The 12,887-nt window shown below is 41.8% G+C and overlaps 1 protein-coding gene across 1 annotated transcript in view; it reads left to right on the plus strand.

Annotated features, from left to right (window-relative positions):
• plcg2 (phospholipase C, gamma 2) overlaps positions 1-12,887 on the plus strand; it is a 216,569-nt gene that overhangs the window by 55,341 nt on the left and 148,341 nt on the right. The gene's annotated exons all lie outside the window — the stretch shown is intronic.

Here is a 12,887-nt window from a genome sequence, read left to right on the forward strand (position 1 = left end):
CAGGTAACACCTGTGTGACCAGTTCATGTGCTAGTGTTTGGGATGTGGGGGCAAACTGGAGCACCTGGAGGAAACCCTCACAGTCACAGGGAGAACTTGTGGCTTCCCTTCAGGTAGTGGTGGCAATTGAACCCGGATTGGTAGCACTGTAAAGCGTTGTCCTAACCACTGAGCCATCATGCCTCGTTCTCCTGCATTGCTGTTGTTTGACCTTGTTCTACCTTCATGCACTGTGCAATGATCAGATCACTATGCAAGGAAATCTTTTCAGTTTATCTCAGCACACGGTGACAATAACAAACCATTTCCAATCCTATTCAACTTCAACACTAAGTCCCATCCATCCAAAACCCTCACTCTAAACCCTGAGGAACAGTGTGTACAAACTTTGCTGTGGAGCCTGAGCCTCCTTTTTATAAACTCCGAATTTGCGGTTGTCCAGTCAGTCAATTTGACTTCATCTCATTATGGTCTTACGAAATCACCATAGAAAGAGAACAAGATTTTGCATTCACTTGCCTATCCAAATCCTGCAGATAGTGTGGGCCAATCACGGCAAAGAGGCTTTAACCGGAGAGTTGAGGGGTTTGCTCTCATTGCTATGACGTCCTCCTTCCCCGCCCCACCCACAAGCTCTCTTCATTTTCCGTAGGGTATCTTACTGTCATCTGATTATCTCCAGATTTCCACCCAGACAGAGGGTGTTCTCAGTGTCACTTCCAACTTCCTGACTACCCCTTCAACTTCCCCTCCCACGGTCTGCAACCCAGATTACTGCCCCCAAGGTGGAGCTGACAGCAGAGGATAATCTTTAGTGCATATTGACAGGTACAAGATCATATTTTTCAGGGCAAAGCCTTGTGCCTGGTGTGTGATAAAATTTCACTGCCGGGTGTGGAGGCTTTGCCAAAGGCTGGGTCTCTACCAAACTATCCTGCCTTTATTGGAGTGAAAGAATTTCTAGGCAGCTATATTCTTTTCCTTCCTTGGCTCACTCCTGAGGAGTTATAACTCTATTTGTACTGAGTATCATACTCTGTCTGATAATACTGCTTTGCTGCATCACTCCCGATTGGTTGGTAGAACTCAAGTCAAGTTTATTGTCATTTGACTATTTACATATAGATCATCAAATGATATGACATTTCTCAGAACCAGAGTGTAAAGCACAGTACACATTACTCGCAATAATTTAGGGAAGTAAGGATAACATCTGCAGATGAATTATGCATAAATAAACAAAGTAAAGTACATAAATTAAATATTATAAGGTGCAGAACAGATTAACCAGTGACACTTCGAATCTTTGGCAAGGAGTTCAGAAGCCAAGTGGTCTGAGGGAAGAAATTGTTTTCCATCCTGACTGTTCTTGTTTTTATGTATCGGTCTCCTGCCTGGTGGTAGAAAATCAAAGAGGATGCTGGATGGATGGGTGGGATCCTTGATGATACTAAGGGTCCTGCATATGTAGCGTTCCTGATAAATGTTCCCAATGGATAGTAGGGAGACCCCTATGATCCTCTCAGCCATTTTCACTGTCCTTTGTAGGGACTTCTAGTCCAATGCTCGGCTGCTCCCATACCAGATGCAGATGCAACTTGTCAGGATGCTCCCAATGGTGCTTCTGTAAAATTCAGTTAAGATGGTGGGGGCGGGGGGCTCACTTTCCTTAATCTCCTTACGAAGTGGAGGTGCTGCTGTACCGTCTTGTTCGGGGAGATGATGTTGAGGAACCAATGAGGTGAACTCCCAGGAATTTGGTGCACTTAATTCTCTCTATAGAAGAACTATGTATTCGCAGAAGGGTATGGTTCATTTGCACCTTCCTGAAGTCCACAATGATTTCCTTGGTCTTTTCTTGCTTCTGAGTCAAAATGTTTTATGTTTAAGATACTGCAGCGACATGAGCAGAAGAGTCTGTAGTTAATATTTCCATTTAATAGCAGAGATTGTATACAATATGAATTTCTTGTTCTTCACAGTGTCTAGACTGGTACTTCAGTGTGGGATTGAGGGAACATGGCACCATCAGAGCTCCTGTCTTTGGGACAGTACAAAAACCGAGACCCTCTCAAGGATATGAAAAAAATCTCATGGCTGTACTTTGGGGGGGGGGGCGCACAAGGCAGTTTGCCTCAGAGTTCTGGGTAATATTTATCTTTTGTAAAGTGTCACCCACCAAGGATTCAGTTTGATGAGTCCTTTCACAACAAGTGATGACAGTTCAAAAATGCTTCATCAGCTGTGCAACACTTTCGATATCCCAAAAGGGATATGAAAAGCACTGTAAAAGATGCAAGTCATTTGTTCTTGGATGATTTTCTGTACTAAAGGTGCTATGGAATTGTGTGAATTTGGGGCCTCTGGAAGACTCAGCCACAGTGAGTGAAGGATAAATGCAGTGTCTACTCATCATCAAGTTACATGTCAAAATTGACCTGCTGCACAAATTGAGAACTAGGGTACAAATTGATGAGCTGGATCTGCCACCATGATCTGCCTGGGTCTGTTGGCATCTCGACCCATAGCTGGGCTCTTTATGCTCAGACATGCAGCCCTGCATTCAGCTGAGCTCCAGCCCCAGGGCATCTGCACTGTGCTGGTGGACTCCTTGTGGCGGCACAGTGGGAATTTGCACAGATTTCCCAGCCCTCAGGCTCACTGAAGTAAATGGGGCTAATCAAGGTGCTGTGAGTTTAAAAAAGTTCAAAGAAAATTTATTATCAAAGTACGTATACGCCACCACATTCAGTTCCATTTTCTTCCTGGCATTCACAGCAGAATGAAGAAATGCAATAGAATCAATGAAAAACTACACGTAGCCAAAGACTGACAAGCAACCAATGTGCAAAAGAAGACGAACTGTGCAAATAAAAAAGAGTAAATAAATAATACTGAGAACATGAGTTATAGAGTCCTTGAAAGTGATTCCACCAGTTGTGGAATCAGTTTGGAGTTGAGATGTGTGAAGTTATCCAAGCTGGTACAGTCTGATGGTCGGGAGTTGGGGTAATAACTGTTTCTGATCCTAGTGATATGGGCCCTGGGGCTCCTGTACCACCTCCCCAAAGGCAGCAGCAGGAAGAGACTGTGGCATAGATGGTGGGGGTCGTTGATGATGGATGTTGCTTCACTGTGGCAGCATTCCTTGTAGATGTGCTCAACGGTGGGGAAGGCTTTTCCTGTGATGGACTGGGCTGCGCCCAACACTTGCCATCAGTACAGCAGAGATTTGTGTGTTAGCTGGCTTTAACTAGCTTTCAACTCTTTAAATTCTTTTTATTATTCATTGATGTTTATACTTTATCACGTGTCCAGGGTCATTTTGAATGTTAGTGAAGGGCAAAGGCGTTTACAAACAGTTTTGAGCCTGGGCAGCAGGGGCTCAACAGCCAGGAGATGTGTACTTTCTCTGCACCGTGGGAGACCCTGTTCTGCTCTGCATCTTGCTGAGGAACTGTGATCCAGCCTCGTGTGGAAGCTGTAGAGCGAGTGGCTGGCACTACTGGGGCATGGGGGGACCATATACTGCATTACTTTCAAGGAAGGAAATAATGTCAAAGGGTAGGGCAGAAAGAATGTGTCATTTTGTTAAACGAGTAACTGCAGATTTAAGAAAACAGCCACCAGAATGGAAATGACGCAAGCCTTTCAACTGATGAATGATGAAATTGCGCAGAGCGTCTCTCTGCATCCAGTGATAGGAGATCGAAATGTGATATTTGTTCCACTCTGCAGCTCTTCTCATAATTGCCTGGGGCTTTGGGCAGTTGACATTTCTGGGGGCGGGCAGAAGTATTGTGGTGGAAAGCGATACTGAATCCCTGAAACCGACAAAAGTCAACTTCTGCCCTCAGAGAGTTAACAGAAGCCAAAGGCAATGGAGGAAGTGTGCAGGTGTGCTGCATGGATTGTAGAGTAACAGCACCAAACAAAGTTAAAAGGAAAAATGTAAAAGTGTGCCTTCCCCCAATGCAAATTATATGCAAACCAAAGCTGAACAGGGCCCTCTGTTAAAGGTTGATTCAAGTCGTCAGGCAACAGGAAGTGTGTCATATATTACTCCTGTCAGTTTTGCATAAAGTATTCCATTGATTATTCGTGGTTCAATTGATTCATGTTTACTCGTATTTAAATGACAGAAAAACCACAATAGTACACATGGGTTAAAATGTTTTTTTTTGTTATGCTCCAAGGCTCCTTTTTACACACAGCTCTGAAAGAGCTCTGTGTAAAGTCACATAGCATCTAATGTGACTGGTGCCTTTGACAATTATTAATGGGTGTTTCTCTGGTTGGCAGTCAGTGGTGCGTGGGGTGCCACAGGGTTCGGTCCTGGGCCCGCAGCTGTTTACCATTTACATTGATGATCTGGAAGAGGGGACTGAGTGTAGCGTAGTAAAATTTGCTGATGACACTAAACTGAGTGGAAAAGCAAACTGTGGAGAGTCTGCAGGGGGATATAGATAGGTTAAGAGAGTGGGCCAAGGTCTGGCAGATGGAATACAACGTTGGTAAATGCGAGATCATCCACTTTGGAAGGAATAATAGATGAGCAGATTATTATTTAAGTAGTGAAAGATTGCAGCATGCTGTTGTGCAGAGGGACTTGGGAGTGCTTGTGCATGAATCGCAAAAAGTTGGCTTACAGGTTCAACAGGTTATTAAGAAGGCAAACGGAACGTTGGCCTTCATTGCTAGAGGGATTGAATTCAAGAGCAGGGAGGTCATGCTGCAACTATACAGGGTACTGGTGAGGTTGCACCTTGAGTACTGTGTGCAGTTCTGGTCTCCATACTTGAGGAAGGATATACTGGCTTTGGAGGCATGCAGAGGAGGTTCACCAGGTTGATTCCAGGGATGAAAGGGTTAATTTATGAGGAGAGATTGAGTCGCCTGTGACTATACTCTCTGGAATTCAGAAGAATGAGAGGGGATCTTATAGAAGCATACAAAATTTTGAATGGGATAGATAAGATAGAAGTAGGAAAGTTGTTTCCATTGGTAGGTAAGACTGGAACGAGGGAACATTGCCTCAAGATTCAGGGGAGAAGATTTAGTACGGAGATGAGGAGAAATTGTTTTCCCAGAGAGTGGTGAATCTGTGGAATTCTCTGCCCAGGGAAGCAGTTGAGGTTTCTTCACTAAATATATTTAAGATACGGTTAGATAGGTTTTTACATAGTAAGGGAATTAAGGGTTATGGGGAAAAGGCAGGTAGATGGAGCTGAGTTTACGGACAGAGCAGCCATGATCTTATTGAATGGTGAGGCAGGCTGGATGGGCCGGATGGCCTATTCCTGCTCCTATTTCTTATGTGCTTATTCCTCCACAGCCTCCATGCAGCCTGAGAACTGTTTGGCAACATCTCCTTCAGTGCATTATCCGTTGTCCAGCTGAGTGGGATTGATTCTATAAGATTGTGTATAAGATTCACTTACCGTATGATGTGCTGCCTCTTCCCTTGACGTTGACCCTAAATTTCAGGACAACAATGCTAATGTAGAATTGATTAGTGACATTGTTCCCAGATTTAGGGTCAACTTCAACATTTAAATTAGCAACACCCAGCCCAAAAATTTCTCCTGGCTCTTTCTAACCTCTCCTACTTTGTGTTTCAGACTGATTATCCACAACACTTCCAATCTACCTGCTAGTCAGCAATATCAAGTTGTTGCTTTATAAGTTTTTATAATTTATTGATGGCACTGTTATCATGGGCCAAGATAAGATAGTGTAATGTCATCCAAGCAATCAGATTTAATCAATGAATCGAATAAGCCTATCAGCAGGAGATCAGAGCTAAAAATAATCTGAAATTCTAGAAACCCATTCATAGCATTCTTGTGAATACCAGATCATTCAGCAATAAGTGTGTTGTCTGTACTAGCAGATTGGTTGACTCATCAGTGTAAAGAATAGGTATCATGTCTGACAAATGAACTGTTTTCACCAGTTTATGACCATTGAGGTTAACAGAAAAGCAGTCTGGTGATGAGAGTAAGAAGGTAAGAAGGAAGATTAAAGAAGCATTTATGTGGCTGGATACATTATGTGGGAACAGAGATCACTTGTAAAACAAAATAAGTAAAATTATCCAAGAGGGCAAATAAAGATACTATCTATGGAAAAGAATAAACGGTTGATATTTTGGTCCATGACCCTTCATCAGGACTGATGAAGGGTCTCGGCCCAAAACGTTGACTGTTTACCTTTTTCCATCAATGCTGCCTAGCCTGCTGAGTTCCTCCAGCGTCTACAGATTTTCTCATGTCTGCAAATAGAGATCCCCATTTTTCATTTTCTGTCACGGAGGTCTTACTGGATTTAATTGGAACTTCTTTCATGGCAGGACATCTTACATCCATGCTTACTTTGTTCTGTATGTGGCCTTAGTCCAACAGATGAAGTTCACTTGTGACTGACCTCTGAAGTGACCTAGCAACCCATTCAGTACATAAGGAAGTTAGAGCTGAGCAGCAGGGTCAAAGAGTCATACAGTACACTTTTGGCCCACTGATCTTGCACCATTAAGTACCTGTTCTCAATAATCCCACTTTATGATCCACACCTCTCTCTCATACCCCTATTCTTGTCCAAACACTTGCAGGCGGTTTACAGTGGCCCATTAATCTCCCAACTCTATTCTTTGGGATGCGGGAGGTAACTGGAGAACTGAAACCAGTGTGGTTACAGGGAGAAGATGCAAATCCCATGAAGACAGCATCAGAGGTTACTGACCTCAGTATTCTGGAGGTACTGCTCATTGTGCCAATCATGCCCAAACTGCCAATGACCTCTGAATTCTGTGAACAAATATGCTTGTACTTTAACTCGAGCATATTTACTGTGGCTTCAGGTAGAGAAATTTTATCTAACAATTTAGAGTTGTGTGATAGCCCATGATGTGGAGGGCAGCAAAACTTACTGGCTCTTAAAGTACTAATGTATTTGTAACCTATCAGAATCAGGTTTATTGTCACCGACATGTGTCGTGAACTTCGTTTTTCAGCAGCAGTACAATACTATGCATAAAAATTACTCTTAAGTTGCAATGACCAATATATAAAAAAGTAATGCAAAAAGTGAGGTGGTGTTTGTGCACTGTTCAGAAACCTGATGTTTCAGAAATTTGAGTGTCAGGGAGTAGAAGTGAGTGTAGCTCCTATAACTAAGGAGAAGGTGCTTGGGAATCTGAAAGATCTGAAGGTAGATAATTCACCTGGACCAGATGGAATACACTCCAGGGTTCTGAAAAGGGTGACTGGAGAGATTATGGAGATATTAATAACAATCTTTCAAGAATCACTAGATTCTGGAATAGTTCTAGAGGACTGGAAAATTGCAAATATCTCTCCACTCTTTAAGAAGGGAGGGAGGCAGAAGAATTATAGGTCAGTTAGCCTGACTTCAGTGGTTGAGAGGATGTTGGGGTTCATAATTAAGGATGAGGTTTCAGAGTACTTGGAGGCACGTGATTAAATAGGCAAAAGTCAGCATGGTTTCATTGAGGAGAAATCTTGCATGACTAACTTGTTGGAATTCTTTGAAGAAGTAACAGGTAGGATGGACAAAGGAGAGTAAGTGGACGTTGTTTACTTGTGTTTTCAGAAGGCCTTTGTCAAGGTGCTGCGCATACGAATGCTTAACGAGAGCTCATGATATTACAAGAACAATACTGTCCTGGTTAGAAGATTGGCTGGCTGATAGAAGGCAAAGGGTGAGAATAAAGGTGGCATTTTCCAGTTGGCTTCCAGTGTCTAGTAGTGTTCTGCAAGCGCCAGCACTGGGAATGCTTGTTTTTTACATTATGCATCAATGATTTAGATGATGGAATTGATGGCTTTGTGGCCAAGTTTGCAGTCAATACAAAGGTAGGTGGAGGGGCAGGTAGTGTTGAGGAAGTGGGGAGTTTTGCAGATTTGCAGAAAGGGAAAAGAAGTGGCAAGTGGAATACAGTGTGGGGAAATGGATGGTCTTATGCTCTGGTTGAATGAATAAAAGCCTGGACTATTTTCAAAACAGGGAGAAAATTTAAAAATTTAGGTGCAAATGGACATGAGAGTCCTCATACAAGATTCCCTAACGGTTCACTTGCAGGTTGAGTCAATGGTGAGGAAAGAAATGCAATATTAGAGTTAACTTCAAAAGGACTAGACTATAAAAAGAAAGATGATGCTGAGGCTTTATAAGGCATTGGTCAGACCGCACTTGGAGTATTGTAGGCAGTTTTGGGTCCTTTATCCGAGAAAAGATGTGCTGGCGGTTCATTAGGAGGTTCATTAGAATGATCCCTGGAATGAAAGTGTTAATGTGTGAGGAGTGTTTGAGCCTGTACTTGCTGGAGTTTAGAAGAATTGTGCGGGGTGGGGGGGGGGGGGAATGTGGAGAAATGGGATCTCATTGAAACCTATTGATTATTGAAAGGGCTAGACAGAGTGGATGTGGAGAGGATGTTTCCTGTAGTGGTGAAGTCTAGGACCAGCGAGCTCAGCCTCAGAATAGAGGGACATCCATTTAGGACAGAGAAATTTCTTTAGCCAGAGGGAAGTGAAACTGAGGAATTAATTGCTGCAGATGGCTGTGGATTGGGTATATTTAAAGTGGAGCTTGATAGATTCTTGATTAGTCAGGGCATTAAAGGTTATGGGGATACGGCAGGGGAATGGGTCTGAGAGTTAGCAATGATGGACTGGCTGGAAAGATGTGATGGGCTGAATTGTCCAATTCTGCTCATACTATGTCATGGTTTAAATTTAAAAAAAAAACAAACCCATTGATCCGCCTGATGTGTAGTTGGATGACTAGGGTATGAAGTTCATGAACTGAGGAACAATTGCACTCAGGAGCATCACTGCAAAGCACTCTAAAAACTATTCTAGCCGTCAGCTGTACGTAGAGAAATTCTGCCCTGAGATCTAAAACTAGTGGTACAATGAGGGGTATGTACTTCGTGCTGGTATATATCAATCATGCTGCCTTATTTTCTCACTTTAAAAAAAATCAATCAAATTGATTAGTAGGGATCTCCTCCTTTCAAAACCAATACTGGCACTATTTGTTTACTCCCTGGCATTTGAAGCACAGATTAATTCTGTTCCTCTGAATTTTTTTTTCCCGATATTTCTCTACCACTGCCATTAAACTTATAGGCCTGTAATGATCTGACTTGGTTGCCCCTCTTGATCAAGAGCAGTGTATTTTCAGTCCTCCAGTCATCTGATATTTCACCTGTGGTCAACGAAGATTTTTGAAACTATGAGGGTGTCATCAATCTCCTCCCTGTCTCCCATCATCGTTCAGGATAATCTCATTAAGCCTTGAAGATTTATTCACCTTGGGGTCTGCTAAAGCATATGTATCTTCAATTTCTAATGATAACATGCTCTAAAATTTTACTCCCTCCCCCATCCAATTCATCAGACTTAATGTCCTGTATTCTTTTTGAATACAGATGAGATGCATTCATTCAAGAACTGGATTATTTTGGCTCCTCACACAGAAATTAATTTTGGTTGGAATGGGCCATATTTAATAACTGGTTACCCACTTGCACTTAATAGCCTTATAAAATGCTTTGGGTCTATCCTTAATCTTTCCTGCCAGTGGTATTTGTGCCCACTCTTTGCTCTCCAGATTTCATTTTTAAGTATCCCTCTACACTTCCATTACTTTTAAAGAGTTCTCCTTGTTTTCAGACGTTTATATCTGCTTTATGCTTTTTTTGCATTTACCTAGCCCTTGAAATCCCCTGATACCCAGGATTCATGAATTGATGTCCATGCCTTTCCCCACATAGGAACATGTTGGCCCAGTTTGAATAGTCCTTCAAGTGGAGCTAACTTCTCCATCTGGTGGGAATGACATTATTGGTGGGAAGCCTTTGAAAGTTCAGAAGGTGTCCTACTGTCCTTGATTCTTTTATTTTATTGTCTTGTTTAACTGTGTTTTAATATATATTAAAAAAAATTATTGTATGTAATGTGTCACACAATATAATTACAATCCACCAGTCTTGTCCAAGTTAACAAAGGGTATTGGTTTGCAGGTTTTTGAAGGAAGTCGCTTAGGGTAGACATTTGCCTTTGTTCACAAATGTTAATTAATCGCCATAATATCATTTGCCCCTTGTAGCTCTCTCTCGTTACTTGTGTTTTAACAGCAAGAGCAGATCTCCACTAATGGAAGATCTCATCTCAAAACTATTCCACTCCACCTAGATTCTAAAGATGAGAATCTCTGGCCAAAAGTCTACGTCTAGGGATTGTTGTAATGGCTGAAATTTTGTTGTTTTATTAACGTTGGTTTAGTATTGTTGCGTATACCAAGATACAGTGAGCAGCTCATCTTGCATTCTGTTCATCAGATCATTAGATCACAGTGCATTGAGATAGAACAAGGTAAAATAATACCAATGCAGAATAAAGTGCAACAACTGCAGAGAAAAAGCAGTGCAGTAAACAGTAAGGTGCAAGATCATAATGAGGTAGGTTGTGAGGTCAAGTGTCCTGTTTGGTAAACATTGGAATAACACAAACAATTATATGATTCAAAGTGGTGAATGTTCCTACAGGAATGTAATCAGATGGAAACAGGTTATCACAATTAATAGGGAAACACCTCTGGCCTGGTCAAATATTACTATTTATTTAAAATAAAGAATTGCTACTGAAAATAATAGAATCAATTTAGTATTTTAAATTTAGAGGCAGATGATCAATTTTACTGTTTTTGTGTCACATCATTTTTACTTGGGTGTCCTCTTTACTGTTGGATTGTCAGGATCAAAGAAATTAAAAAGCAAGGTATTTGTAGATGCTGATAAGATGAATTAAAATAATCAGGACTGAGAAAATCTGCAGATGCTGGAAGTCCAAAGCAACATACACAAAATGCTGGAGGAACTCAGCAGGCCAGGCAGCATCTATGGAAAATTGTAAACAGTCGACATTTCAGGCCGAGTCCCTTCTACAGAACTCTGCCTGAAACGTCGACTGTTTACTCTTCTCCATAGATGCTGTCTGGCCTGCTGACTTCCTCCAGCATTTTGTGTACATTGAATTCAATTAAAAATGTGCTGTAGGTCCTAGACATCAGGCAGTTTGAATGGAGTAAGTAGTCATGTTTCATGACAAAAGCTTTTCGTTGAAGAGCTTTGTTCTACTTACTTTGTGGAATTCTCCAAGTAACCCATTTTGATTTAACGACTTAAAAGAACAATTTTTCCACTGCTCAGGGGTGTTGATGCAATAGAATAAACATTTATCCTTCATGCCAGCAGCTGTTTGTGCGCTGAAGCAGCAGATGGATTGGAAATCTACCTTTGTAACTTGGTTTCAGTGGAGTTGCATTGCTACGTTATGCACTTAGCTCATGCAACAGAGGATAAATTGCTCTTCTGTAAGCATTTTGCTGAGTTTGCTGCCGTTTTAGGTCAAATCTTGTTCCTCCTGCTTCTTGTGAAAGACAGCTTGATTTTATTCACAGCCGGCAGGAGAACGCTATGGTTCTCAGCTGTGTGTGGATCTCAGCAAGTCTTGGGATTATTACTAAAACTCCCAAATATCCCAGATGCAGAAAAGTTAGAAACTTAGTCTAGTACCATGAGGTCAGTTAAGAAGAGTCCATAAAGCAGAGGTTCCCAACCTGGGGTCTACAGACCCCTTACTTAATAGTTTTGGCCCATGGCATAGAAAAGGTTGGGAAACCCTGTGATAGAAGAATGCTGTCTCTATGTAAATTTTGCTTTTGAAAGATGTTATCATCTAATCTATTTGCTGGGCTGGCACGTTGCTGACAAAGCCAGCATTTATCATGTATCCCTAATTGGGCTTATGAGGATGTGGCAACCTTTCCAATGAAGGTACTCACACAGTTGTTAGATGTAGGTTGAGAGATGTAGGCTTTAAGAAAACAGTGACGGTGAAGGAAAGGTGACACAAGTCAGAATGGTGGGTGGGGCAGGAACATCTCCAAGTACTGGTGCTCCAATACTCCTTTTGCCCTTGTCATTCTTAATGGTAGAGGTTGTAAGTTTGGGGTGTGTGACCAGAGTAGCCAAAGATTAAGGAAAAGATTAGCTTTATTTGTCACCCGTACTGACTGAAACATGCAAAGAGCATTCTTAACTGGTTGCATCATCAACTGGTATGGAGGGGCCAATGCACAAGAATGGAAAAAGCTGCAGTAAGCTCAGTCAGCTCCATCATGGGAACTAGCCTCCCCAGCAGCCAGGACACCTTCAAAGGGCAATGCCTCAAAAAGGTGGCATCCATCATTAAGGATCTCTATCACCCAGGACGTGCCCTCTTCCTAATACTACCATCAAGGAGGAGGTACAGGAGCCTGTAGACACACACTCAATGTTTCAGGAACAGCTTCTTCCCCTCCGCTGTCAGATTTCTGAATGGACAATGAACCCATGTATGATTTTTATTTTGCTCTTTTATTTGCACTACTTGTTTAATTTAATTGTTTAATATATATTTCTTGTAATTCATAGTTTTTTATTGTTATGTATTGCATGTACTGCCTCCGCAAAACAACAAATTTGACGTCATATGTTAGTGATATTAAACCTGATTCTAATTCTGAAATGGGTTGTTTGCATCAAACCATATCTGCATGGATTGCGCTAGAGACGGTATGGAAATGTCGCCATGCTTCCGGCGCTGACATAGCATGCCCACAATTCTCTAACCCTAACCGTACATCTGTGGAATTCGTGAGGAAATCCATGCAGTCATGGGGAGAATGCACAATCTCCTTACAGGTATCTAGGGCAATTGAACCCCAATCAGTGATTGTTGGTGCTGTTAAGCAATCATGCTAACTGCTATACAACTGTGCCACCCCAAGGCAAGTAATTAACCATTTTATAGGTGGTA

The sequence above is a fragment of the Mobula birostris genome, chromosome 15, assembly GCF_030028105.1.
Source record: "Mobula birostris isolate sMobBir1 chromosome 15, sMobBir1.hap1, whole genome shotgun sequence".
Taxonomy (NCBI): Eukaryota; Metazoa; Chordata; class Chondrichthyes; order Myliobatiformes; family Myliobatidae; genus Mobula; species Mobula birostris.